The 26,385-nt window shown below is 52.1% G+C and overlaps 1 protein-coding gene across 1 annotated transcript in view; it reads left to right on the top strand.

The window, feature by feature from the left end:
- Positions 1-26,385, top strand: part of LOC119922710 — a 401,181-nt gene that overhangs the window by 324,847 nt on the left and 49,949 nt on the right. The gene's annotated exons all lie outside the window — the stretch shown is intronic.

The following is a 26,385-nucleotide window of genomic DNA, read 5'->3' as shown; positions in this document are numbered from 1 at the left end:
CCCTGCTCCCTCTAGTCCTATTTTCCTTCTCCTTAAGGTCCTATCTCTCCTTCTCTATCTTGTCCTATCACCCCTTCTCTGTCTGGTTCTGCCCCCCTTCTCTCTCTGGCTCTGCAGCCCGGATCTCTCGGACTTGACCCCGCCTGCTCTCTGCAGACTGCCCCCCTGCCCGGCTCTCTCAGGACCGCCCCCCCCCACCCCCCCGCTGTCTCTGGAGTGGCTCCAGCCCCCTGCTCTTGTGGGAAGTTTCCCCCCACCCCGTTCTGTCTAGAACTATTCCTGCCTTGCTCCATCTGGAACTATTCCCCCCCCTTTGCTCTGTCTGGACCTATCCCCACTGTTCTGTGTGGACCTATCTCCCCACCCCCCCACCCCCGGCTCCCTCTATCCTATTGTGCTTCTCTTTAAGGTCCTATCTCTCCTTCTCTATCTGGTCCTATCACCCCTTCTCTGTCTGGTTCTGCCCCCCTTCTCTCTCTGGCTCTGCAGCCTGGCTCTCTCCGGACCTGACCCCGCCCGCCCTCTCTGGACAGCCCCCCCCCACCCCCGCTCTCACTGGATGGCACTGCCCCCGCCCCCCGCTGCCTCAGGACCCCCGCTGCCTCAGGACTGAGCCCCCCCATTCTGTCTGGAAGTATTCCCGCCTTGCTCCATCTGGAAGGATTTCCACATTGCTCCATCTGGAAGTATTCCCGCCTTGCTCTGTCTGGAGCTATTCCCCGCCTTTGCTCTGTCTGGACCTATCCTCACTGTTCTGTATGGACCTATTCCCCCTGCTCCCCCAATCCTATTGTCCTTCTCTGTAAGGTCCCATCTCTCCTTCTCTATCGAGACCTATCACCCCTTCTCTGTCTGGCTCTGCTGCCCAGCTCTCTTCGGACCCGCCCCTGCCTGGTCCCTCTGTACTTGTCTGCCCACCCTGCTCTCTCTGGACCGGGTGCTCTCTCAGGACCGCCCCCCTAGCCCCCGCCCCCCGCTCTTTCTGGAAGTATTCCCTCCACCCCCGGTCTGTCTGGAACTATTCCTGCCTTGCTCCATCTGGAACTATCCCCCCGCCCCCCCCCTCCCCCGCCTCCCTTTGTTCTGTCTGGACCTATCCCCACTGTTCTGTATGGACCTATCCCACCTGTTCCCTCTAGTCCTATTGGCATTCTCTGTAAGGTCCTATCTCTCCTTCTCTATCTGGCCCTATCACCCCTTCTCTGTCTGGTTCTGCCCCCCTTCTCTCTCTGGCTTTGCAGTCTGGCTCTCTCTGGACTTGCCCCCGCCCGCTCTTTCCGGACCGGCCCCCATGGCTTTCTCCGGCCCCGCCCCCCCTGCTCTCTCTGGACCTAACCCTCCACCCTGCTCTCTTTGGACCACCCCCCCACTGCTCTTTCTGGAAGTATTTCCACGCCACCCCCCCATTCTGTCTGGAAGGATCCCCCACCCACCTCGTTCTGTCTGTAACTATTCCAGCCATGCTCCGTCTGGAAGTATTCTCTGCCTTTGCTTTGTCTGGACCTATCCCGACTGTTCTGTATGGACCTATCCCCCTTGCTAGTCGTATTGTCCTTCTGTAAGGTTCTATCTCTCCTTCTCTGACTGGTCCTATCACCCCTTCTCTGTCTGGTTCTGCCCCCCTTCTCTGTCTGGCTCTGCTGGCCGGCTCTCTTCGGACCCAGCCCCCCCTGCCCACACTCTCTCTGGACCGCCCCCCCCCCCCCCAACTCTCTCCCGACCACCCCCCACCCGCTCTCACTGGACCGGCACCCACCCTCCCCGCTGTCTCTGGACTGGCACCCCCCCCGCTCTTTCTGGAAGTATTCCCCCACGGCCCCCCATTCTATCTGGAACTATTCCCGCCTTGCTCCGTCTGGAACTATTCTCCCCGCTTTGCTCTGCCTGGATCTATCCCCACTGTTCTGTATGGAACTATACCCCCTGTTCCCTCTAGTCCTATTGTGTTCTCTATCTGGTCCTATCACCCCTTCTCTGTCTGGTTCTGCCACCCTTCTCTGTCTGGCTCTACAGCCTGGCTCTCTCTGGACCGCCCCACCTCCCCCCTCTGTCTCTGGACCCCCCCCCCCCCCCGCTCTTTCGGGAAGTATCCCCGCCCCCCCATTCTGTCTGGAACTATTCCCGCCTTGCTCCATCTGGAACTATTCCCCCCTTTGCTCTGTCTGGACCTATCCACACTGTTCTGTATAAACCTATTCCCCCTTCTCCTTCTAGTCCTATTGTCCTTCTTTGTAACGTCCTATCTCTCCTTCTCTAACTGGTCCTGTCACCCCTTCTCTGTCTGGTTGTGCCATCCTTCTCTGTCTGGCTCTGCAGCCTGGCTCTCTCTGGACTTGCCCCCACCCACTCTCTCTGGACCCCCCCCACCCACTCTCTCTGGACCAACCCCCCCACCCCCCATCAGCTCTTTCTGGAAATATTTCCCCACCTCCCCTTCCCCCTCTCCCCCGCCCACCCACCCCCATTCTGTCTGGAACTATTCCTGCCTTGCTCTGTCTGGAACTCTCCCCCACCCCCGACCCTTTGCTCTGTCTGGACCTATCCCGACTGTTCTGTATGGACCTATCCCCCTTGCTAGTCGTATTGTCCTCCTCTGTAAGGTTCTATCTCTCCTTCTCTATCGGGTCCTATCACCCCTTCTCTGTCTGGTTCTGCCCCCCTTCTCTGTCTGGCTCTGCAGCCCGGCTCTCTCCGGACCCTGCACCCCCCAGCTCTCCCTGGACTGCCCCCCCCCCCCAGATCTCACTGGACCGCCCCCCCCCACTCTTTCTGGAAGTATTTTCACCCCCACCCCCCAATATTCTGTCTGGAAGTATTCCTGCCTTGCTCTGTCTGGAAGTATTCCCCCCCCGCCTCCCTGCCTTCTAGTTATCGCCCCATATCCCTCCTACCATTCCTTTCCAAACTCCTTGAACGAGTTGTCTACACGCGCTGCCTAGAATTCCTCAACAACAACTCTCTCCTCGACCCCCTCCAGTCTGGCTTCCGTCCCCTACATTCCACGGAAACTGCCCTCTCAAAGGTCACCAATGACCTCCTGCTTGCCAAGTCCAACGGCTCATACTCTGTCCTAATCCTCCTCGACCTCTCAGCTGCCTTCGACACTGTGGACCACCCCCTTCTCCTCAACACGCTATCTGACCTTGGCTTCAAAGACTCCATCCTCTCCTGGTTCTCCTCTTACCTCTCCGGTCATTCATTCTCAGTCTCTTTTGCTGGCTCCTCCGCCCCCTCCCATCCTCTTACTGTGGGGGTTCCCCAAGGTTCAGTGCTTGGTCCCCTTCTGTTCTCGATCTACACGCACTCCCTCAGTGACCTCATTCGCTCCCGCGGCTTCAACTATCATCTCTACGCTGATGACACCCAAATCTACATCTCTGCCCCTGCTCTCTCCCCCTCTCTCCAGGCTCTCATCTCCTCCTGCCTTCAGAACATCTCCATCTGGATGTCTGCCCGCCACCTTAAGCTCAACATGTCCAAGACTGAACTCCTTGTCTTCCCTCCCAAACCTTGTCCTCTCCCTGACTTTCCCATCTCTGTTGACGGCACTACCATCCTTCCCGTCTCACAAGCCCGCAAACTTGGTGTCATCCTGGACTCGGCTCTCTCATTCACCCCTCACATCCAAGCTGTCACCAAAAGCTGCCGGTCTCAGCTCCGCAACATTGCCAAGATCCGCCCTTCCCTCTCCATCCATACCGCTACCCTGCTCATTCAAGCTCTCATCCTATCCCGTCTGGACTACTGCATCAGACTTCTCTCTGATCTCCCATCCTCGTGTCTCTCTCCACTTCAATCCATACTTCATGCTGCTGCCCGGATTATCTTGGTCCAGAAATGCTCTGGTCATATTACTCCCCTCCTCAAAAATCTCCAGTGGCTACCAATCAATCTGCGCATCAGGCAGAAACTCCTCACCCTGGGCTTCAAGGCTCTCCTTCACCTCGCCCCCTCCTACCTCACCTCCCTTCTCTCCTTCTACAGCCCAGCCCGCACCCTCCGCTCCTCCGCCGCTAATCTCCTCACCGTACCTCGTTCTCGCCTGTCCCGCCATCGACCCCCGGCCCACGTCATCCCCCTGGCCTGGAATGCCCTCCCTCTGCCAATCCGCCAAGCTAGCTCTCTTCCTCCCTTCAAGGCCCTGCTGAGAGCTCACCTCCTCCAGAAGGCCTTCCCAGACTGAGCCCCTTCCTTCCTCTCCCCCTCGTCCCCCTCTCCGTCCCCCCCATCTTACCTCCTTCCCTTCCCCACAGCACCTGTATATATGTATATATGTTTGTACATATTTATTACTCTATTTTACTTGTACATATCTATTCTATTTATTTTATTTTGTTAGTATGTTTGGTTTTGTTCTCTGTCTCCCCCTTTTAGACTGTGAGCCCACTGTTGGGTAGGGACTGTCTCTATATGTTGCCAATTTCTACTTCCCAAGCGCTTAGTACAGTGCTCTGCACATAGTAAGCGCTCAATAAATATGATTGGTGATGATGATGATGCCACCATTCTGTCTGGAACTATTCCTGACTTGCTCTGTCTGGAAGTATTCCCACCTTGCTCTGTCTGGAACTATTCCCCGCCTTTGCTCTGTCTGGACTTATCCCCACTGTTCTGTATGGACCTATCCCCCCTGCTCCCTCTAGTCCTATTTTCCTTCTATTTAAGGTCCTATCACCCCTTCTCTGTCTGGCTCTGCTGACCAGCTCCCTCTGGACCCGCCCCCGCCCGCTCCCTCCAGACTCGCCCCCTCCTGTTCCCTCCTGACCCACCCCGGCCTGTTAACTCCGATCCGCCCGCCCCCCCACTCCGGACCGCCCCCCACCCGGCGCTGTCCCTGGACTGTCACCACCCCTCCCTGCTCTTTCTGGAAGTATTCCCCCCTCCCTCCCCCATTCTATCTGGAACTATTCCTACCTTGCTCTGTCTGGAACTATTCCCCACCTTTGCTTTGTCTGGACATATCCCTACTGTTCTGTATAGAACTATCCCTCCTGCTCCCTCTAGTCCTATTTTCCCTCTCTGTCTGGCTCTGCAGCCTGGTTCTCTCCAGACCCACCCCCACCCGCTCTCTCCTGATCCTGCTGTCTCTGGACCAGTCTCCCCTGCCGTCTCTGGACAAGCACCCCCTACCTTCCTCGCCTGCTCTCTCTGGACTGGCACCCCCCAGGTATCTCTGGACTGCCCCCCCCCCCGCCCTCTCTGGACTGTTCCTCCTGCTGCTGTCTGCACCGGCCCACCCCAGTCATTTTGGCCCTGCCCTCTCTGGACCTATTTGCCCTGCTCTCTCTGGACCTGCCCCCTCAGCTCTCTCTGGACCTGCCCCCCTGGCTCTCTCTGGACTGCCCCCCCCGCCTTCCTCCCCTACTCTCTTTGGACCGGCCTCCACTACTCTCTCTGGACTGCCCCCTGCCAGGCTCTCTCTAGACCAGCACCCCCCAGCTCTCTCTGGACTGCCCCCCCCCCTCCCCCCCGGAGCTGCCCCCCCCACCCTCCCTGGACCTGCTGTCCTGCTCTTTCTGGACTGGCCCCCCCATTCTCTCTGCACTGGCCAACACCTCTCTCTCTCTCTCTGGCCCTGCCCCCCTGCCCTCTCTGCACCTATATGCCCTGCTCTCTCTGGACCTGCCCCCCCCCCCCTTGCTGTACCTGCCCCCCTGCTCTCTCTGGACCTGCCCCACCCCGCTCTTTCTGCACCCCCCCCCCCGGCTCTCTCTGGACCTGCCCGCCCCCCCCCAGCTCTTTCTGGACTGCCACCCCTGGCTCTTTCTGGACTACCCCCTTCCCCCCTGCTGTCTCCAGACCGGCCCCACCTGCTGTCTCTGGACCGGCCCCCCACTGCTGTCTCCAGACTGCCCCACCCGCCGTCTCCGGACCGGCCCCCCCTGCTGTCTCTGGACCGCCCCCCACCCCGCCGCCATCTCTGGACATGCCCCCCGGCCTTCCTCCCCTGCTTTCTTTGGACCGGCACCCACCAGCCTTCTCTGAACTGGACCCCCCCACCCTCTCTGGACATGCTCCCCCTCACTCTCTCTGGACCTGTCCCCCCCCCCCCACCCCCCCCCACCTCTCTGGACCTGCTCCCCTCCTGCTCTCTCTGGACCTGCCACCCCCCACCCTCCCGCTCTCTGGACCTTCTCCCCTGCTCACTCTGGACCTGCCCCCCCACCCCCGCTCTCTCTGAACCTGTGCCCCCCCACCCTGGACCTGTGGCCCCCCCTCCTCTGGGCCTGCTCCTCTTCCGTCTCTGGGCCTGCTCCTCTTCTGTCTCTGAGCCTGCTCCTCTTCTCTCTCTGGGCCTGCTCCTCTTCTCTCTCTGCTCCTGCTCCTCTTCTCTCTCTGGACCTGCCTTTCTGCTCTCTCTGGACCTGCCCCCCCTGCCATCTGTGGCCCTGCCCCCCTGCCCTCCTGGCTCTGCCCCCCTGCCCTCTCTGCACCTATATGCCCTGCTGTCTCTGGACCGGCGCCCCCTGCCGTCTCTGGACCGCCCTGCCATCTCTGAACATGCCCCCCCCTGCTTTCCTCCCCTGCTCTCTTTGGACCACCCCTGCCCTACTCTCTGTGGACCGGCACCCGCCAGCTATCTCTGGACTGGACCCCCTACCCCACCCTCTCTGGACCTGCCCTCCCCGCCATCTCTGGACCTGCTGCCCCCCGCCCTCTCTGGACCTGCCCGACCCCCCTGTTTTCCCTGGACCAGCTTCCCCTGCTCTCTCTGGACTGGCCTCCCCTACTGTCTCTAGACCCCCCCCCCACCTCCCAGCTCTCTGTGGACTGCCCCCACCAGCTTTCTCTGGAAACCCCCCCCTCCATGTGTCTGGACCTGCCCCCCGTCCTCTCTAGACCTGCTCCCCCTGCCCTCTCTGGACCTCCCTACCCACCCCCCAGCCCTCTCTGGACCTATATGCCCTGCTGTCTCTGTACTGCCCCGCCATCTCTGGCCCTGCCTGCCCTCTCTGGATTGGCCCCCCCCACCCTCTCTGGAAATGCCACCCCCTGCCCTTTCTGGATATCCCCCCCCCCCCCCCCCCCCGGACATGCCCCTCCTGCTCTCCCTGGACCTCCTCCCCTGCTCTCCCTGGACCTCCTCCCCTGCTCTCCCTGGATGCCCCCCCCGCCCTGGCTCTCTCTGGACCGGCCCCCCCGCTCTCTCTGGACCTGCCAGCCGGGGGGGCAGGGCCAGCGGGGGCAGGGGGGCCCCCCACTCTCCCTGGACCTGCCCCCCCGCCATCTCTGGACTGGCCCCCCTCTGCTTTCTCTGGATTGGCCCCCTCGCTCTGTCTCTGGATCTGCCCCCCCACCGCTCTCTCTGGACCGCCCCCACCCCTCTCTGTCTATCTGGACCTGGAGCTGCCTCCCTGCTCTCTCTCTCGGGACTGGCCCCACCTGCTCTCTCGGCAGAGGCCCACCCCTCTCTCTGGCCCTGCCCTCTGTGGCCCTGCCCCTCTGGCCCAGCCCCCCAACCCTCTCTGCACCTATATGCCCTGTTGTCTCTGGACCAGCCCCCCCTGCCATCTCTGGACCGCCCTCCCCACCCCCTGCCGTCTCTGGACATGCTCCCCCTGCCTTCCTCCCCTGCTCTCTCTGGACCAGCACACCCCAGCTATCTCTGGAATGGCCTCCCCCACCCCGCCCTCTCTGGACCTGCCCTCCCCACTCTGTCTGCTCCCCGCCAACCCTCTCTGGACCTGCCCTCTCCCCCCCTCCCCCCCCCCCCCCCGCTCTCTCTGGACCTGCCCCCCCGCTCTCTCTGGACCTGCCCTCCTGTTCTCTCTGGACCTGCCCCCCTGGCTCTATCGAATGGCGCTCCCCGTGCCGTATCTGGACCTGCCTGCCACCGCCCCTGTAAAATGGGTCAGTATAACTTTTCTCCTTGCTTTGACTGTGAGCTCCATGAGAGACAATGACTCTTTCAAATATGAAAGCCTTGCTTCAGCCCTTGTGCTTGGAGTGGAGGAAGCCCTGATAATTCCTGATGATAATGATAGTGATATTTTATCAATCAATCGTATTTATTGAGCGCTTACTGTGTGCAGAGCACTGTACTAAGGGCTTGGGAAGTACAATTTGGCAACATATAGAGACAGTCCCTACCCAACAGTGGGCTCACAGTCTAGAAGGGGGAGACAGAGATCAAAATCAAACATATTAACAAAAGAAAATAAATAGAATAAATATGTACAAGTAAAATAAATAGAGTAATAAATATGTACAAACATATATACATATATACAGGTGCTGTGGGAAAGGGAAGGAGGTAAGATGGGGGGATGGAGATGGGGGAGAGGAAGGAGGGAGGCTCAGTCTGGGAAGGCCTCCTGGAGGAGGTGAGTTCTCAGCAGGACCTTGAAGGGAGGAAGAGAGCTAGCTTGGCGGATGGGCAGAGGGAGGGCATTCCAGGCCAGGGGGATGACGTGGGTCGGGGTTCGACGGTGGGACAGGCGAGAACGAGGCACAGTGAGGAGATTAGCGGCAGAGGAGCAGAGGGTGTGGGCTGGGCTGTAGAAGAAGGGAGGTGAGGTAGGAGGGGGCGAGGTGATGGAGAGCCTTGAAGCCGAGGGTGAGGAGTTTCTGCCTGATGTGCAGATTGATTGGTAGCCACTGGAGATTTTTGAGGAGGGGAGTAACCTGCCCAGAGCGTTTCTGGACAAAAATAATCCGGGCAGCATCATGAAGTATGGATTGAAGTGGGGAGCGACACGAGGATGGGAGATCAGAGAGAAGGCTGATGCAGTAGTCCAGACGGGATAGGATGAGAGCTTGAACGAGCAGGGTAGCGGTTTGGCTGGAGAGGAAAGGGCGGATCTTGGCAGTGTTGTGGAGGTGAGACCGGCAGGTTTTGGTGACGGCTTGGATGTGAGGGGTGAACGAGAGGGCGGGGTCGAAGATGACACCAAGGTTACAGGCTTGTGAGAAGGGAAGGATGGCATCCAGATGGAGATGTCCTGAAGGCAGGAGGAGATGCAACCCTGGAGGGAGCGGGAGAGAGCAGGGGCAGAGATGTAGATTTGGGTGTCATCAGCGTAGAGATGGTAGTTGAAGCCGTGGGAGCGAATGAAGTCACCAAGGGAGTGAGTGTAGATCGAGAACAGAAGGGGACCAAGAACTGAACCTTGGGGAACCCCCACAGTAAGGGGATGGGAGAGGGAGGAGGAGCCTGCAAAAGAGACTGAGAATGAACGACCGGAGAGATAAGAGGAGAACCAGGAGAGGATGGAGTCTGTGAAGCCAAGGTTGGATAGCGTGTTGAGGAGAAGGGGGTGGTCCACAGTGTCGAAGGCAGCTGAGAGGTTGAGGGGGATTAGTATAGAGTATGAGCCATTGGATTTGGCAAGCAGGAGGTCACTGGTGACCTTTGAGAGGGCAGTTTCCACGTAATGTAGGGGATGGAAGCCAGACTGGAGGGGATCGAGGAGAGAGTTGGTGTTGAGGAATTCGAGGCAGCGTGTGTAGACAACTCGTTCAAGGAGTTTGGAAAGGAATGGTAGGAGGGAGATGGGGTGATAACTAGAAGGTGAGGTGGGGTCAAGAGAGGGTTTTTTTAGGATGGGAGAGACATGGGCATGTTTGAAGGCAGAGGGGAAGGAACCAGTGGAGAGTGAGTGGTTGAAGATGGAAGTTAAGGAGGGGAAAAGGGACAGAGCGAGAGATTTCATGAGATGAGAGGGAATGGGGCCAGAAGCACAGGTGGCCGGAGTAGCACTTGAGAGGAGGGAGGAGAGCTCCTCTGAGGATACTGCTGGGAAGGATGGGAGAGTAGCAGAGAGTGTTGAGAGCCGGGGGGTTGGAGAAGAATGGGGGGGAGTGACTTTGGGGAGGTCGGACCTGATGGATTTTATGTTTGTTGAGCATCAGCTTGGTAGAAGGAATGAGGGCTGGAAGTTTGGGCGTCTGGGTTCTCTTCTCAGGTTCACTTAGCCCACTGCCCTCTGCTATCCTGATGGATGTTGACAATCCTGGGGCTATCTGTAATCACTTGATATCAAAATGTGTACTGTGTGCCAACCACTACACTTAGTGCTGGGGTAGATACAGGATTGTCACCCAAAGGACTCACAATGTAATTATTATTATTATTATTTGCTCAAATAACGTGCTGGGGAGATGAGACCAGGATGCCAGACAGTGGGGTGGTCTCACAGAAAGAGCCCTGTCCTGAGAGTTGGGAGACCTGGATTCTAAGCCTGACTCTGCCACTTCTTTGCCAGATGGCCTTGAGTGAGACAAGCTCTCTGTGTCTCTGTTTCCTTATCTGTAAAATGGGGATATGACTCCTATTCTCCTTCCCCTAAAACCATGAGCCCAAAGGGAACAGGGATTGTTTCTTATCTGATTGCTCTCTATTTTTTTTAATGGTATTTATTAAGTTCTAACTATGGAAGTATCATGACGTTTCGAAGACATTTCCAATTGAGCCAACATTTCTGGGAGCCGACCACTCTGGGTAAGATTGGGGAGAGAAACTTGATATTGTAGTGAGCATTTTACCTGAAGGGATATTTCAACATTTGTCAAATGGGTTTAGTTTTTTGTTTTTTTTTTTTAACTCTAGCACACTTTGTGCCCGCACTGTTCAAAGCGCTTGGGTGGATACAAGCAGTCCCTGTCCCACGTGGGGCTTACAGTCTCAATCCCCATTTTACTGATGAAGTAACTGAGGCCCAGAGAAGTGAAGTGACTTGCCCAAGGTCAGACAGGAGACAAGTGGCAGAGCTGGCCTCAGAACCCATGACCTTTTGGCTCCCATGCCCGTGCTCTCTCCACTATACCATGCTCAGATGTCCCTTGGCTTCTTGATCTTTGTCCCCTGTGGATGAGGAATGAAACTATTGAAGTCGATTTGAAAGTCTGCTTTCAAGGATGTTGTGTTCTGATCAGACAGATCTGGGCACAAATCATTTATTATTATCATTATCATCGTCATTACGGGGAACTCTATGTATCTTAAAATGTATTCTTCTGTCCACAGAATGGAGGAAGAATCATTATAGGGTAGTCTAAGGGACCTGGGTTCTAATCCCAGCGCTACCACTTGACTGAGAGGTAACTTGGTGAAGTTACTTATCTATGCCTCAGTGACCTTATCTGTACATTGGGGATTAGGACTCTGAGCCCTAAGGGCTGTATCCAACCTGACTGTATCTACCCCAGTGCTTAATTTGGGGCCTGGCACGTTGTACATGCTTAACAAGTGCCATAAAAAAATTAGTCATTTTTTTAGGCCTCAGTTTCCTCATGTGGAAAGTGGGGATTTAATATGAGTTGTCCTTCTGACTGTGATTGCGAGTCCCATGGGGACAGAGACCGTGACTGGTCTGATTACCTTGTATCTACCGCAGCAATTCGTATAGCAGGTGGCAGTAAATTCCTAACAAATATATCAATTATTATTACTTGGGAGGAGCATCTATCCTCCGGCTAGAGGCTAGATTGTAAGACTGCTCTCTGCCACCCTCCCCCCATTCATTTGTTCATTCATGCAATCACATTTATTGAGCACTCACTGTGTGCAAAACACTGTACTAAGCTCAAAAGACCCTGGGCAGGCAAGTATTAATAATAATAATAATAATAATAATGGCATTTGTTAAGCATTTACTATGTGGAAAGCACTGTTCTAAGTGCTGGGGAGGATACACAGTTATCAGCTTGTCCCAAGTGGGGCTCACAGTCTTTATCCCCATTTTACAGATGAGGTAACTGAGGCACAGGGAAGTTAATAATAATAATAATAATAATAATGGCATTTATTAAGCGCTTACTATGTGCAAAGCACTGTTCTAAGTGCTGGGGAGGTTACAAGGTGATCAGGTTGTCCCACAGGGGGCTCACAGTCAATCCTCATTTTACAGATGAGGGAACTGAGGCACAGAGAAGTTAAGTGACTTGCCCAAAGTCACACAGCTGACAATTGGAGGAGCCGGGATTTGAACCCATGACCTCTGACTCCAAAGCCCAGGCTCTTTCCACTGAGCCACGCTGCTTCTACTCTGTGCAAAGTACCGTACTAAGCGCTGGAGTAGATACAAAATTATCAGGTCCCACGTGGGGTTCACATTCTAAGTAGGAGGAAGCACAGGGATTGACTCCCCATTTTGCAAATGACGGAATTGAGGCCCAAAGAAGTTGTGATGTGCCCAGTGTCAGTCAATCCCCTGCTCCACAGACAGAGATTTCTCAAACTCTTGGCCCCAGTTGAAAACTTTGCTAACGATCCAATCGGTCGCCTGAAACCTCTTTGCTCAGACTGTCGGTTTCTTAAGTGGCTGGAATTTCTGACTGTCAGCTCCCTGTGGGCAGGGAACGTACCCATCAACTCAGTACTCCCCCAGCACGCCCTATAGTGCTCTGCACACAGGAAATGGTCATTAATTATCAGTATATCTTCACCTCATTCTCTCTGCCTCCCACCGCTTTTCTGTACACAAAGTGCACAGTTATGGGGGAAGACGGTTAAATCTGAGAAGGCCTCTTAATGGAATTGCAACCTTAATATTGCTCTGAAGACGGTGAGAGTGGTGGTCTGGCCTATGTGGAGGGGGAGGCCATGGGAAAGGAGTGGGAGGCAGATAGGTGAGATGAGAAGCAGCGTGGCTTAGTGGAGAGAGCACGGGTTTGGGAGTCAGAGGACATGGGTTTTAATCCCCGCCCCGCTGCTTGTCTGCCGTGTGACCTTCGGAAAGCTACTTAACTTCTCTGTGCCTAAGTTGCCTCATCTGTAAAATGGGGATTAAAACTGAGCCCCATATGGGACAACCTGATTGCCCTGTATCTACCCCAGTTCTTACAACAGTGCTTGGCACATAGTAAGTGCTTAACAAATACCATAATTATCTCTATTTCAATGCTTAGTACACTGTCTGGCACATAGTAAGTGCTACACAGGCACCATGAAAAGACAGATCAGTGCCACATGGGTGTGTTAGAGAGGTGCAGCCTCACAGAACAATACCTAATAACAATAATGGAATTTGTTAAGCACCTACTACGTGCCAGGCACTGTACTAAGTGCTGGGGTGGATAAAAGCAAATCGGGTTGGTCACAGCTCCTGTCCCATTTGAGGCTCATAGCCTTGATCCCCATTTTACAGATGAGGTAACTGAGGCCCAGAGAAGTGAAGTGACTTATTCAAGGTCACACAGTAGACAAGTGGAGAAGGCAGAATTAGAACCCATGACCGTCTAACTCCTGTGTTCGTGCTCTATTACACCAGCTGCATCATGGGGTGATAAGAAAGGGCAGCCTCCCAGACCGACACTTGATGCCACCAGGGGTTGATGGGCACAGCCACCCAGAATAATTATGCGCATCACAAGGGGGCAGGTTGCTGCTCTCAGGACAGAGGACGGCTCTGCTTCCAGGGGCCGGGGGAATCTCTCTGTAGAAGCTGCTTAGTGCATTTTCTTGGCCTCCAATTTCATCCTTCGTAGGCTGTTGTAAGGGCCAATTCCCAGATTTCCCCCCATTACTAAGTAGGCTGTATCACTACCCCAAAGAGAACACTGTGTGCGTGTGTGAATAATAGCGGCGAAGTAGAGTGATGACGTGTCTGCCACTCCTGGAAGAAAGGGGCAGCCATCTGGACCTGCCAGTGATGGCTTCGGGGAGTAGTGTCCAGATTCAGGGAGAAAGACGATCAGCATGCGTACTCTATTCCTCTCTGAAAGGCAGAGATCTGAGATGGAGTTGTCACAGGTGCAGACGGGGAGAATGGAAGGCAGGTATTTTACTCAAAATTGAATATTTTTCAGTTTATATTGGATCTCCAGTTCCTGGAGTACAAGCCCCTCCTGGTCTACTGGATTTGGAGGGAGTGGTTAAATATTAGTAGGGCAGGGTTTTGCATTCAGCTTAAGTACGATGGATTGTCTGTATCTGTAGGTCTCACTTCTCCTGGTATTTGGGGGTCACTGGGAGGAGGGAGCATTGACTCCCAGGCCCGGGCTCTTTCCACTAGACGATGTTGCTAATAAAAATAATCACGGTCTCTGGTCACTTACGTGCCAAGAACCTCACTAAGCATTGGGGTGGGTGTAAGCAGATAATAATAATAATGGCATTTTTAAAGTGCTTACTATGTGCAAAACACTGTTCTAAGCTCTGGGGAGGTTACAAGGTGATCAGGTTGTCCCACAGGGGGCTGACAGTCTTAATCCCCATTTTACAGATGAGGTAACTGGCCCAGAGAAGTTAAGTGACTTGCCCAAAGTCACACAGCTGACAATTGGCAGAGCCAGGATTCGAATCCATGACCTCTGACTCCAAAGCCCATGCTCTTTCCACGGAGCCATGCTGCACAAACAGTGCCTATCTTAGCTGGGACTCAGATGAGGAAGCAGAGAACCAGAGAGGTTAGGTGACTTGCCCTCTGCCTCTCCTCTTTATCCTTGACTCTTCTCTCTTACTTAACCCACGTATTCAATCCATCACTAAATCCTGTAGGCCCCACCTTCACATGTGGCTAAAATCCGCCCTTTCTTCTCCATCCAAATGGCTACCGCATTACTACAATCACTCATCCTATCCTACTTGGATTACTGCACCGGCCTCCTTGCCGACCTCTCTGCCTCCTGTCTCTCCCCACTCCAGTCCATACTTCACCCTGCTGCCCAGATCATTTTTCAACAGAAACATTCAGGACGTGTTTCCCTGCTCCTGAAGAAACTCCAGTGGTTGCCCATCCGCCTCCACATCAAACAAAAACTCCTCACTGTCAGCTTTAAAACACTCTATCACCTTGCCCCCCCCCCCCCCCAACCTCACCTCACTGTTCTCCTACTATAAGCCAGCACACACACTCTGCTCCTTAGCTCACTGTGCCTTGATCTCATCTATCTCGCAGCCGACCCCTCGCCCTCATCCGGCCTCTGGCCTGGAACAGCCTCTCTCCTCAAATCCAGCAGACAATCCCTCTCCCCCAGCCTTCAGAGTCTTATTGAAGGCCCATCTCCTCCAGGAGGCCTTCCCTGCCTAAGCTCTTTCCTCTTCCCTCTTCTTCCACTCCCTTCTGGGTAAACCTGACTAGCTCCCTTTGTTCTTCCCCGCTCCCAACCAGACAGCATTTATGTATAGATCTGTAATTTGTTATTTTTTTATATTAATGTCTGCCCCCCACCCCTTTAGGCTGTAAGCTCATTGTGGGCTGGGACTGTTTTTATCGTTGTATAGTACTCTCCTAAGCATTTAGTACAGTGCTGTGCACACATAAGTGCCCAATAAATCAGTCAATACAGTCGAATGAATGAGTAAAGTGGCAGATCTGGGATTAGAGCCCAGGTCCTCTGACTCCTAGCTGCTTCCCAGTGCCTTCCATTGCGACCCTCTACCTAAAGAGGATGGGGAAGTAGAATTGCCTAGTGAAAAGAGTCCTGGCTTGGGAGTCAGAGGACATGGGTTCTAATCCCACCTCCTCCATGTACCTGCTACGTTACCATGGGCAAGTCACTTCATTTCTCTGGGTCTCAGTTTCTTCAACTGCAAAATGGGTATTCAGTATGTGTTCTCCCTCTTACTTGGAGTGTGAGCTTCATGAGGAAGTCATGTGGGACCTTATTATCTTGTAACTACCCCAGAGTTTAATACACTGCTTGACAGACAGTATGCACTTAACAAATAGAGAAGCAGCGTGGCTCAGTGGAAAGAGCCCGGGCTTTGGAGTCAGAGGTCATGGGTTCAAATCCCTGCTCCGCCAAGTGTCAGCTGTGTGACTTTGGGTAGGTCACTTAACTTCCCTGGGCCTCAGTTACCTCATCTGTAAAATGGGGATTTAAGACTGTCAGCCCTCTGTGGGACAACCTGATTACCTTGTAACCTCCCCAGTGCTTAGAACAGTGCTTTGCACATAGTAAGCGCTTAATAAATGCCATCATTATTATTACTAGTAGTATTGCTATTATTATCATTACCACATTTCCTCCTATCCTCAAAGCCTCCTTCTCCTCCTCCCCCAGGAAGGCTTTTTTGATTAATTCCCAGCACCCTAAGTCATAGCATTCCCAGTAGCTCCTTTAGCATTTAAGTATGGTGCCCTAACTCCTGCATCTAGGTATATACCCATTAATAGATTGACAGTATAGGATAAACTCCTTCTACTGCTCATTTTTTTCACTGGCCATCTCTCTGCTCCTCCTCTAGTTGAATGAATCTTTTGTGTCTCCCCTGTGAAAATGTGGTGCTCTTCTGTGCCGATTTGTATTTTCCAAGCGTGTAGTACAGTGCTCTGCACACAGTAAGTGCTTAGTAAGTACAATTGAATGAATGAATCGAATCCTAATAAATCACTGTGCTATTTAAATGCTTATTGTGAGCCAAGCGCTGTCCTGAGCAGTGGGGAAGAGATGAAATAAACAGGTCAGCCACAGTCCCTGGGTTGGCTTCTGTGTGACCTTGGGCAAGTAATTTAACTTCCAAAGTCCCTCAGTAACCTCATCTGTAAAATGGGGATGAAGATTGTGAGCCCCAGGTGGGACACAGACTGTGTCCAACTTGATTACCATGTATCTATCCCACTGCTTAGTACAGTCCTTAGTACATACTAAAGTGCCATAGTGCCTTTTGCCATAAAAAAGAAGGGAGAACATGTACCGAATCCCCATTTTACAGTTGAAGAAACTGAGGCACAGAGTGGCACTTCACCCAAGCTCACACAGCAGGCAAGTGGTGGAGGCAGGATTGGAACCCAGTTCATCTGACTCCCAGATCAGTGTTCTCTCCACCAGGGGACATGGCTTTGAGCTATCTCTGACAGGAATGTCCTCCCTCAGGTGAACCCTCAGCTTTCTGAGCCCCAGGGGGACAGGTCCAGGCCTCAGAGCCCGGGGGGTCGGTGGGCGAGAAAGAACTGGGCCTCATAATCCCAAGGGGCAGAACCAGGCCTCAGAGCCCTGGGTCGGGGAGGGGGGGCGGGCAGAACCAGGCCTCAGAGTCCCGGCTCCAGTGTCAGAATCTTAAAAAGACTTGGATTTCACAAGCTGGATCAGAGCTCACAACACTGAGGAGCTGAGGCAATTTTTTTAAGCCTTTACTCCATGGGTAACCTTTAAAATTTTGTTTTACTTTTCATTTACTGTTAATGAGGCTAATTAAGAACAGTTGAAATGAATTAAGACTAAGAAGACAAGCTTAGGGCTAATTAGGAATGATGGGAAGGATGCCTCTTCTCTTTTTTTCTTTGGAGAGCAGCCAGTTAAGGCTGATAGGACCCCAAATGGCAAGTTGCTGACCTTTGAGGGCAGGAATTTCATCTACTAACTCTAGTGGACTCTTCCACTTCCTGAATACAGTGCTTGACACAGAGTAAGTGCTTAGTAAATACTGTACATTGATTGTTGATGGATTGAAGCCTATCCCTTATAATAATAATAATAATTGTGATAATAATTGTGGTCTATTTAAGCACTTAATATATGCCAAGCACAGCTGCTGTTGTGTGCCAGAGGATACACACTGCTTCCAGGTTAAAGGCCACACTGGGGTTGCTTCTGTGTTTGTTTTCCTGATGTAAGTCTATAGCCCTTTTTTTGGTATTAAGCACTTTCTGTGTGCCAGGCACTATACTAAGCACTGGGATAGATACCATAATAAAAATAATAATAATAATAACTTCCAGCCATCATCAGAGACATCTTTTAGCGACATCTCTAAGTTATGAGACACTTCGTGGCATTGATTTACGATACAGGGTTAAACTCTTTATTTTCCAAGGTGAGGTTTACACCATGTTATAATATTCTATTTTGGGCTTCGTTTTCTTTACGTTTCCAGGGTCTCTGTACCCTCCTAGAAGACACTTTCATCCAAAATTGGCCTGGTTTATTCAGAGTTCAATCTTTAACCACTTTGACCATAACCAGTGAGCTGTCACTGCTCAGATCTGAGGTGCATCCTGGGTGCTTTTCATATGAAGGAACGTGGAAGATGATGTGATGAGCCTGAGATGGGTTTGGGCATGTACCCCTCAAGCGCTCAGTACAGTGCTCTGCACAAAGTAAGCGCTCAATAAATACGATTGAAAGAATGAATGAATAAAGGCGAACATTGCTGTTTAGACTGCTAATAATAATAATAATTCCTATGTGCCAAGCACTGTTCTAAGCTCTGGGGTAGGTGTAAGGTAATGAGGCTGGACCCAGAGGCTGTCCCACATGGAGCTCACAGTCTTAATCCCCATTTTACAGATAAGGTAACTGAGGCCCAGAGAAGTGGAGCCACTTACTCAAGGTCACACAGCAGACATGTGACACCTCAGTTCTTCCTCTGCACCCTAAAACTGGAAACCTGTTCTGTGGTAAGTCCTGAGAGGCCTTGTGTGGCATGTCCCAACCACAAGGCATTCTGGGAGGGGAGGCAGGGGGAACCCCATGGCAGACCTGCTCCGTGGCCTTGGGTCAGTCACAGGCCCACAGACAAGGTGGCCAGTAGAACTGCCATTTGTCCGATCTGACCCCTCACCTGATCCAATTCTCAGCCGACCCGGCCAATGTGGTAAGGGTCGGTACCGAATGCCTTCCTGTCCACCATTTTTATTTTCCGTGCCCAGTCTCCCTCCGCTCCTTTACTCCGACTGCAGGGTTCCACGGAGTGGAAGCAGTGCCCGTGACCCCAGGGACCGGAGAGGGGAACACCACTGGAGAAACGCCGCAAGATAGAGGCGGACTTCCGAGAAGCGGCGTGGTCTTGTGGAAAGAGCCCGGGCCCGGGAGTCAAGGGACCTGAGTTCCAATCCCAGCTCCACCAAATGCCCGCTGTGTGACACTGGGCAAGTCGCTCCGCTTCTCTGGGCCTCGGGTCTCCTACTTAGACTGTGAGGCCCACATGGGACAGGGACCGTGTCTGACCTAATTCACTTGTATCTACCCCAGCGCTTAGAAAGGTGTTGAACACATCGTAAGCGCTTAACAAATAGCATAAAAAAACGTGTTCCGTGAGACATGTGACACCCTGGGCACCAGCACTTAATACAGTGCTTGGCATATAGTAAGCACTTTAAAAATACCATCATTATTATTGGTTGGTACAAGATCTGCAAGGGCCATGAGTGGTCACCCCAGTGGCCAGCCTTAAAGCTGACTCACCCTTCATTCCTTGTCTTCTCCACCCCTTCTCTGCCTTTTCCCTTCACTCTTCCAGGCTCCTGGGTTAAGGCCCCCCCCTCCCCCCCACCGAAACTTGGCCACCTCTACTTACTTCTTACACCAACAGTCCATTCCTGGAAGCCGAATGGGACAGAAGCAGGGAGGAGAGAAGCGGTGCAACTTGTTGGAAAGGGCCCGCGGGGGCCTGGGAGGTCAAAAATCTGGGTTCCAAGCCCTACTCTGCCTCTCATCTGCTGTGTGACCCTGGGCAAGTAACTTCACTTCTCTGGACCTCAGTTACCTCTTCTGTAAAATGGGGGATCGAGAGTCTGAGCCCTACGTGGAACAGGGACCTTGTCCAACCCGATTATCTGGTATCCACTGTGGGGCTCAGCACAGTGGCTGGCACATTGAAAGTGCTTAACAAATACCATTAAAAAGCAAACAAAAAGGGAAAAAGAGATGCAGAGGGGACAGTGGGGCCTGGGAACTGGGGAGGCCTCAGTGAAGAGCTTGAGTTCATTCATTGTTAAATTGATTGATTTTGTTTGTTCTTATTTACTCAATACCCTCCTGGATGCAAAGCACTGTATTAAGGGCCGGGAAAGCACGGGGCGAGCATTAAACCCGATCGTCAAGGTGAATGTGAATGGGTTGCAGGTGTCTATAATTGAGTCTGCTTTTCCAAATCCTTTTAATGATGGGCAGCTGCAAATCCCCTTCTCCTTAATAGCCTTCTGCATCTTCCTTCCTTGATTCTCCAACCCCCGCCCCCCCCCCCCTGCAGAAACCCAGTCTCTCCATTAGGTGCCCTTCAATGGGGCAAGTGGCACTGTGCCTTTAAAGCCCCAGAGGCTTCTGGGTATTTTCGTGCACCATTTTGTGACCCGTGGAGTTTGGCTTCTGTGGAGTTTGGTTCCTGTAGGCCGTTTGGTGAGCTGGGGCTGTGGTTATCCTTTGGTTATCTTATCTTTTGTTTGTTCATTCAATTGTAATTATTGAGTGTTTACCCTGCGCCAAGCCTTGTAGGAAGTGATTGGGTGATAGTCAATGCTTATTGAATGGGTGGTGCTAATAGGTTGATTTTTGAAGGCTCAGAACTGACTTGGGTTGATGCCTTGCGGGGACAATTTAAGGCTGGGCTAATTGATGTTGACTACCTGGGTGAGGGGGTGGTTTGCAGGGGGCTTTGGTTTTTTATGGAAGATTCAGAAATGACTTTGTATAGGTTTGTGATACCTGGTGACTTGATTCGGGACAACAAAATACCTTTGGAATTGAGGAAGTTGAGGGGTTGTGATGCTATGAAGTCTTTATACTACGTGTCTAGACATGATGTTTGCGTTGGGAGAGAAAGGGATGGGGCAGAAACCACGGGGTGCATGCTCACTGTCTCTGTGTGTGTCTGTCGTTGTATCCTCTTCCGTGTGCTTTTGCCAGCCCCTAGTTAGCTAGGATTTCCTACTAAGCTAAAAGGTCACCAAGTCCAGTGTCCTTCCCCGCATGGGACCCTGCGCCTGGACTGAGGTGGAAGGTGCTGAGCTTCTTCTGGAAGGCTCGCGAGCCCCCTTATCGTTCCCAAGGGGGTGCACACCCAGCCCCCATCCACTGGTAACCTTCCCACCGCCCTCCACCATCCTCCCTTGATTCATTGCCGCGGGTCAGTCCCGGAAGCGTGGGTATTGTAGCATCAGACTGTGAGCCCCCCCCGGGCAGGAACCAAGACCCCCCGACCGGAGAGAGGTGGGGTGGCAGTACTGTCATGCGCCCCTCCAGGGTTCTTAAACAGGCAGCTCCTCTGAGGGCAGGATTGCACTGACCCCAGTTGGCTGGTTGGGGACTCTCGTTTTGGGGCTTACCAATTCCTCTACCCCAAGATACAACTTTCCCCTTCACCCCTGCACGACTCCATTATGATGCCTCAAAAGCCCAGCACTGAGGTGGGGTTCACTAGCCACACACGTGTGGAGTGTTATCGACAAGTAGGGTGCAAAATAGGTTAACTCGGTGTAAATCGGCCGCAGGGTTCTTGTACCCTGGGTGGTGACGCAGATAGGAAAAATGACTCGGAGACATGAGTTCAGATAGAGCTGTAAAGAAGGAAAGTGGCTACCTGCCCATTCACCTCCCGGGAGAGGTACGAGTGACAAGCAGCCCCGATCCCATGCTCACTGTGTCTTTTATTGAGTTACAGCAACATGGGAGTGGGGTATTTGGAAATTTAAGGAATTCAGTTAGGACTGACAGGATGTTACAAAATTCCCATTATTCTCTTTTCTCACTGCCTTGTGCCAGATGTTGTTATCTGCCCTATGGCCTTGCATAGATAGGTGTGTAAATTCTTTTTATCTTCTGTTACCACTGTCTTGTGCAGGATGTCATCTGCCCTATGACCTTACATAGATAGGTGTTACTTGTTAATGGCCTTGAAGGCATCTGTTGCAGACAATACAAAAAGGAGTTGTTCTCTCAGCCTGCACAAAATGGAGGGTTACTGTCAGCATACACAAAATGGAGTCAGTCATGTCAAGTCTGCTAGTGGACAACAGGAGGAGACTGGATGCTTGTTTTGGGCAGGGGGATGTGTCTGTCATTAAATTGTACTCTCCCAAGTACCTCTGTGCTGTGTGCTGAAACAGGATGCACTGACCCACCCGTAGCACCACAAACACAAGCGCCGTTGTAGCAGCAGAAGCTGAGTCGTCCACAGTATTCATTGAGTACTGAGTAGATGCGGAGCACTGTACTGAGCTCCTGGGAAACTGAGTTACAGAGTGTCAATCTCGCCTTGAGTTGGAACCTGGTCTGTAAAATATTTCCAAAACAATCAATCAGTCAATCGTATGTATTGAGCGCTTACTGTGTGCAGAGCACTGTACTAAGCGCTTGGGAAGTACAAGTTGGCAACATACAGAGACGGTCCGTACCCAACAGAGGGCTCACAGTCTAGAAGGGGGAAACAGAGAACAAAACAAAACATATTAACAAAATAAAATAGAGTAATAAATATGTACAAACATATATACAGGTGTTGTGGGGAAGGGAAGGAGGTAAGGCGAGCGGGCTGAAGAGGGGGAGAGGAAGGAGGGGGCTCAGTCTGGGAAGGCCTCCTGGAGGAGGTGAGCTCTCAAGGTGGGCCTTGAAGGGAGGAAGAGAGCTAGCTTGGCGGATGTGGGGAGGGAGGGCATTCCAGGCCAGGAGGATGCCGGGGGTCGACGGCGGGACAGGCGAGAACGAGGCACGGTGAGGAGGTTAGCGGCAGAGGAGCGGAGGGTGAGGGCTGATGACTCCTCCCCCGATGCATCATGGCTCCTACTTAAATGGGTGTAATTTATATCTGTTATCTGCCTTCTCCTCTATGCTGTCAGCTCATAATGAGCAGGGAATCTGTCTGTTGATTGTGATACTGTGCTTGGCCCATGGAAAGTGCCGGACAAATACAAGTGACTGAAATGGTTGTCCTTAGCAATAGGGGTCTCTCCCCCCATCCTCCTCGCTGTACACTCCTCCGTCAAAGAGCGTTCAATAAACACTACTTCTGTCTTAATGCAATACTGCCATCCTTCACTCTACATACTCATTTACTCTGTTTAATTTCCTCGTACTGCCGATTCGAGTTTACCTTAGGTTCGGCGTGCGTCACTTCATGTTCCGACCTTGTATATGCCATTCCGCCTTGTGGACCTCAGCTTTTATGTCTGTCACAGGCCGGTTGCTTCTTAAGAGCAGAGGTCGTGTATGTTACATAGTGTTGAACTCTTGGAGGCATTCGTACTATGTTTTTCCAATGTCCATGCTTCCCCTTCTAGGCTTGTTTTGGGTAGGGCAGATGTCTGCTAAATTTTTCTAATGTATGCTCCCAAGGGCTAAGTACAGTGCTCTGCACACAGTAAGAGCTCAAATCCTATCAACTGATGGACTGACTTGGATTGTGAGCTCCCAGTGGGCAGGGACTGTGTCTCTTACACCCAGCTGGCCACAGAGGGGGCTTAATGGGGTGTGGTCTCACTCAAGTCCGACCAAACTTGGAGCAAGGAAGAGGGGCAAGCATGCAGGATCAGACTGGGGCTGGATAAGGCTCATTTCCTCCATGAAGCCTTCCCTGACTAAGCCCTCCTTTCCTTTTCTTCACCTCTCTTCTGCATCGCCCTGACTTACTCCCTTTATTCTTCCCTCTTCCCAGCCCCACAGCACTTCTGTACATATCCGTGTTTTTATATATTTATATTAATGCCCGTTTCCCCTCTAGTCAGTAATTTCAGGGCCTTGGCTGCACGAGGAGAAAAGGCAGAAGTCCAGCTTCTTTCTGCCTCCCTGGAGAAGCTTTCCAGACCAGCCCGCTCAGAGGTGAGACCCTGGGGCAGTGGGTGTGGGTGGGTGTATTGGGGAGGAGGTATGCAGGGGTAAGACTCTGTCGGGGGAAACCGAGGTGGCTCACCCCAAGCCCGAACCCCCAGGCTAAGCTAGCTAGGTTCTCCCCTACAGGGAGTGTGAGTGGCAGTCGCTCTGTCTGTCTCAAAGGGGGTTGCTTCTTCTCTCTCTCTCCCCCCGCCCCTTGGTCTCCCTTTCCTCTCTGCTCTTTCCAGTGAGCGTGCAGGGATCAGTCCTGTGGAGGGGTAAGGGCACAGTTGAAGCTGGGCACAGGAGGCAGTACCCCCTGACACGAGCAGGAGGGCAGAGTGAGATTGTCCTGAGGCCTGACTAGGTAATAATGATCACAATAATGCTCGTATTTGTTAAGCGCTTCCTATTTGCCAAGCACTGTTCTAAGCGCTGGGGTAGATACAAGGCAATTAGGTTGTCCCACAAGGGGCTGGCAATCTTGATCCCCATTTTACAGATGAGGTAACTGAGGCACAGGTAACTAAGGCTCTGCTAAGTGAGGTAATTATGATGGTATTTGTTCTGCCCTTACTATGTGTCAAGCACTGTTCTGTAAATGTAAATAAATAGAATTATAGCTATGTACATATAAACACAAGTGCTGTGGGGCAGGGTAGAGGGAAGGGAGTGAGTCAGTGTGGGGTCGGGGGTAGCTGATGAGAAGAGAGGGTTAGTTGGGGAGGGCCTCCTGGAGGAGGTGAGCCTTCAGTAGGGCTTTGAAGGGGGAAGACTGATTGGCGGATATTGGGCACTTCCCTGTTCCCCATGGGTCTCACAGTCTTAATCTCCATTTTACAGAGGAGGGTACTGAGGCCCAGAGAAGTGAAGTGACTTGCCCAAGGTCACACAGCCGACAATTGGTGGAGCTGAGATTAGAACCCAAGTCCTCCAACTCTCCAGCTGGTTACCTGCACACAGTAAGCCCTTGATAAATGTGACTGATTGATCAGCTGCTTTTTCCACTAGCCCCTTCCCCCACATACCAATTAAACATCGATCATAGATATTTATTGAATGCTTACCATGTGCAGAGTGCACAGTACTAAGCACTTGGGGGAATAGGGTGCAATAGAATTAGCAAATATGCTCCATGTCCATAAGGAGCTTATAGTCTGGTGTCTAAAAAACCAGTTTTTTGATTTTCCTATTTCCACTTATTAGAACTTCAATATTTTTGGCCTCATAAATGTGATGAATGTGAGGCAGGGAAGAGACATGAGAAGGTTTTCCTGTAAGAGCTGGGATTTTGAGGCTCTTCTGCCGCTCAGTTTGTTCCTTAGCAGATAGGGCACGGGCCTGGGTGTCGGGAGGACCTGGGTTCTATTCCCGGCTCTGCTGCTAATCTGTCATTGATTTCTATTAATGTCCGTCTCCCCCTCTAAACTGTAAGATTGCTGTGGGCAGAGAATGTGTCTGTTATTCTATTCTCTCCCAAGTGCTTAGTACAGTGTTCTGCATGTCGTAAGCACTCAGTAAATATGATTGACTGACTGAGACGGACATAGGGCAAGTCATTTCACTTCCCTGGGCCTCTGACCTCACCTGTAAATTGGGGATTAAGATTGTGAGCCCCATGGGGAACTTGGACTATGTCAAACCATGATTGCCGCCTATGTACCCCAGCGCTTAGAACAGTGCCTGGCATGTAGAAAGTGCTTAACAAATACCGTGCTTTCATTCAGTCAGTCATATTTATTAAGTTCTTCCTGTATGCAGAGCACTGTGCCGAGCACTTGGGAGAGTCCAATACAGTGGTGGGCGGGCACGTTCCCAGTCTACCTCCACCTTAGACTATGCCCCATGTAGGACCCAGACTTGGCTTAATTATCATCATCATCATCATCAGCTCCACATGGGACAGGGACAGTGTCCAACTCGATTACCAGATGGCTACGGTATTTACCCCACAACCCGAGTAGGAGAGAAAACCGGGATCAATCCCGATATTATAGATGAGGGAACTAAGTTTCGGCTCAGTGAGGTGGTGATGATGATACTTGTTAGGCACTTACTATGCGTCCAACACCGTTCTAAGGGCCAGGGTAGATCCAAGCTCATCGAGTTGGACACTTCCTTGTCCCACAGATGTCTCACAGTCTTAATCCCCATTTAACAGATGAGGGAACTGAGGCCCAGAGAAGTGAAATGACTTGCCTGAGGTCACCCAGCAGATGAATGAAGCTGGGATTAAAAAACAGAATCTCTGATTCCCAGCCCTGCGTTCCTTCCTTGAGGCCAACTGTAGGATATGCTGCTGGTGATTCTGTGGGCAGACTTGTCATTCTTTACTTCTCATTCAGAGATTTTGTCATATGGCTAGATCGTGCCAATCAAAATCAACCAAGAATTACCCCAATAAAATCATCCTGAAAGTTCAGTTATAAATAGGCAGTAATTTAGGATTTGTCTTGAGTTTACAGATGAGGTGATTGAGGCTCAGAGAAGTGAAGAGACTTACTTAAGGTCACCCAGCAGACCAGGGACAAAGCTGGAATTAGAACTCAGGTACTTCTGACTTCCTGGGCTGTAGCCCCTAGACTTCGCCACTTCTCCTGGTAGAGTATTCCCCTTCCTCCCCTCTAGCTTCAGAGTTGTTGTCCAGACTGGGAATGGAGCTCAGTTTCTCTTCAGCCTGGCCTCCTCTCTCATTTATCTGTTTCTTTGAAATTACATTTCTTCAGTTCTCTCCGAGTAGAAGAGAAAAAAGGGATTGAATCCCCGTTTTACAGATGCGGGATCTAATGCTGTGCTGAGTCGATGATGATGGTATTTGTGAAACACTTACTACATGTCAAGCACTGTTTTATAAATGTAAATAAATAGAATTCTAGATATGTGCATATAGACAAGTGCTGTGGGCAGGGCGGCGTAGAGCAAAGGGAGCGAGTTGGGGCAGTGTTGGGTAGCGGTGGGGGCTGATGAAAAGGGGGG

This window comes from Tachyglossus aculeatus, unplaced genomic scaffold (assembly GCF_015852505.1).
Source record: "Tachyglossus aculeatus isolate mTacAcu1 unplaced genomic scaffold, mTacAcu1.pri scaffold_121_arrow_ctg1, whole genome shotgun sequence".
NCBI classification, from domain to species: domain Eukaryota; kingdom Metazoa; phylum Chordata; class Mammalia; order Monotremata; family Tachyglossidae; genus Tachyglossus; species Tachyglossus aculeatus.
Note: the sequence above shows the minus strand (reverse complement) of the source record. Positions and strands in the feature narration are given on the sequence as shown.